This window comes from Frankliniella occidentalis, unplaced genomic scaffold (genome assembly GCF_000697945.3).
Source record: "Frankliniella occidentalis isolate FOCC.00 unplaced genomic scaffold, Focc_3.1 Scaffold8, whole genome shotgun sequence".
Taxonomy (NCBI): domain Eukaryota; kingdom Metazoa; phylum Arthropoda; class Insecta; order Thysanoptera; family Thripidae; genus Frankliniella; species Frankliniella occidentalis.
In genome coordinates, this window is record NW_026267138.1 from 3225957 (window position 1) to 3228487 (window position 2531).

Sequence of the window (2531 nt, forward strand, 5' to 3'; positions counted from 1 at the left end):
GTGCGAGTGGGCGGGCCCGCGTGTCCGGCCGGCTGTGTCCCAGAGGAGCGGAAGTGGACGCCACGGCGGCGGGCGGCGCGGCCGCGGGCGGAGGTCCCCCCAGGTGAGTGAGTGAACGTGGCCGCCCCGTGGCCACACTGTGGTCGCGCGCGGATAGAACGGTGATCATGGCAGGCTGCCACCACTGCACTTCAACTTCAATTGGTGGCAGAGCGAAAATCTGACCAGTGGGGGGAATGGACCATTCCGATTCAGCTGAAAGGAAGAAAAATAAGGGAAACAAGATAACGGAAACATGCTATAACACGATGACTTCTGTTTTCTTGTTTCCCGCATTCTTCCTCTTCTCAGCTTTCCCTCGATGGTTTATTTCGTGGGTCAGTTTGGGTCGGTCGCCACTGCCTTTGGCGCGTCATGGCTTGCAACGGAGAGTGGCAGTGCGTGTGCGCGAGTTCTCTGCAGTCACCCTCCTCGTCGCGGTCCTATTTGAGGTACCATCAAGTCATATGCACAACTCCGTGCTGCAGACTCAGTGGCGTGCCGTGCCCTCCGAGACCCCGCGCCGCCCGCGCGCCCCGTCTTTCTCACAGACCTCGGTATCGGCGGGCGATAGTGCGCCACCAAATACTCTTCGTTTTTCCGGACACTGCTCGGGCCAGGTGGTTGCGCCGTGTGTTTGGTGGGGCGGGGCAGGGCGGGGCCGAGATACGCGCCATTGAGTCACTACACCGCTGCGCCAGCGCTGCGCAGGGCAGGCCAGCCCGAGCCAGCCCGTCCCGTGCCGAGGCTAGGTCAATCGTCAATCCGATCGGGATCTTTCGGGGAAGCCGAGCCGAGGGGGGCAGCGACTGATAAGAGGCCCCAGCCGAGGTGAGAACCCCAAGGGAGGCATCCTCCTCGTCCCGCCTATAAGGCCTCGGCGGCGACGCTTACAATAAATGTGACCATCGAAACCGATCGAATATTATCGGGAGATTGAGAAAGGAGTGTCATTCCTGAAGGAACTTGGCTCGCCCGAGTAGGAAGCGAAAGGCAGCCGCCACGCGGACCACCTCACGAGATGGGCTGGTACGGAGCTTTCAGAACGCGCTTTTATAGTGAGTCGGCGGTGGCTTTGAACTGTTTTGAACAATCTCATGACAACCCTGGCTGCCCCGAGCTGACCGACCCTCGTCCAGACCGGTGAGCTTGGAGCGAGGGGTGGGCAGCGCGAGCGCGGGAGCGGGCCTCGTTCGGTTCGGTGGCGCCTGGCGCCGCGCGGGCGTAGCGCCTCTCGTTGAGCTCTCCGCGGCGGAGCGGCCCACGGGGTCGCCGCGCGCGCGCCCTTGCATCCATTCGATGATGCATTTTATCCGATTTATTCTAACGGAGTCTGTGATTGTGTCTCGATTGTCGATGATAACAATAAGGAAATTCAAATAATTTGATATTTAAATAAAAAGTGAAATTTTAACATCTCGTGTACCAGGCGTTAGGTTTCGAAAAGTTGTTCACTGTGGCTAGGTGTTCTCTGTTGACCCCTTGGCGTTTGTAGCCCCACATTGGAGTTTTTATTGTTTGAGTTGTGTCAAGTTTCCTATGTTATACTCGTTCTTAACTATTACCATATCAAGGTTCTTTGAGGACTTCGTGTTTTGAAATAATGCGATTATTGTTATCAGTGCCGGGTAATTCAGAGATGCCTTTTCATCTCAGTCAGTGTGTCGGGGACATAACAGTATGTGGGTTTGCCTCCCACGAATCATAGCGTAGTGTTTTCGATCGGACGGGAAAGACCTAAAATTCTAGCCAGACTCCATCCAAAACTTAGGTGTAATTTCGGGCGGACTAAAATTCTTAGGCCGCACTCACCCTATAGAATGAGGTCAATGACATTTAGTGGTTTTGGTGACTGGTTTGATGTCATTTGATGTCAAGAGGACATCAAAGCAGGCAATCGAAATGACTAAATCCATCTCTTTCATGTCATTTTAACAAAATCCTCTTGCGGATGGGATGCCCCATATACAAGGTGGTGGGTTAGTCCCTTTCTTACTTTTGGTTTTACTGTACCGGATGCAGACGTGCGGATGGGTTGCATAGTCACACGGCGTTGTAAGGCGCTGCCTCGGGGAGCGACTATTGGCGGCACGCCTGCCTGCACCCGGTACAGTATAACAAAAAATAAAGAACGGAGCTGACCGACCACCCCGTATTTATTGAAAAGATATAACTAATTATGGGGAGACATTATCCGACTATTGGTTTTAAAACAAATCGGGTAGCGTTTTACTATAGCTCTGTTCTCTTGACCTAGGTCTGCTTTCGTAAACAAAATAACGATTACTCTCTTTGGAGCGGTTATCATTGCGCAGCGGCGCGGGTGGTAATCGTTTTCAAATCAATTCCACGATCCTATACGCGACCATTCTTTCCTCGTGTGATTCTCTCAGTACTGCTTATATTCGAGTCTCTCTCTTTTTTTGGTGGGCTCGTTGGCTCGTTGTGGTTGGTAGGGGACCACCTCCACACCACCCGCCACCACCACACCA

General features: G+C 53.5%; 1 protein-coding gene across 1 annotated transcript in view; it reads right to left on the bottom strand.

Annotated features, from left to right (window-relative positions):
* LOC113214585 (cytokine-like nuclear factor N-PAC) overlaps positions 1-2531 on the bottom strand; it is a gene marked incomplete in the record, with an annotated part of 22070 nt that overhangs the window by 18288 nt on the left and 1251 nt on the right.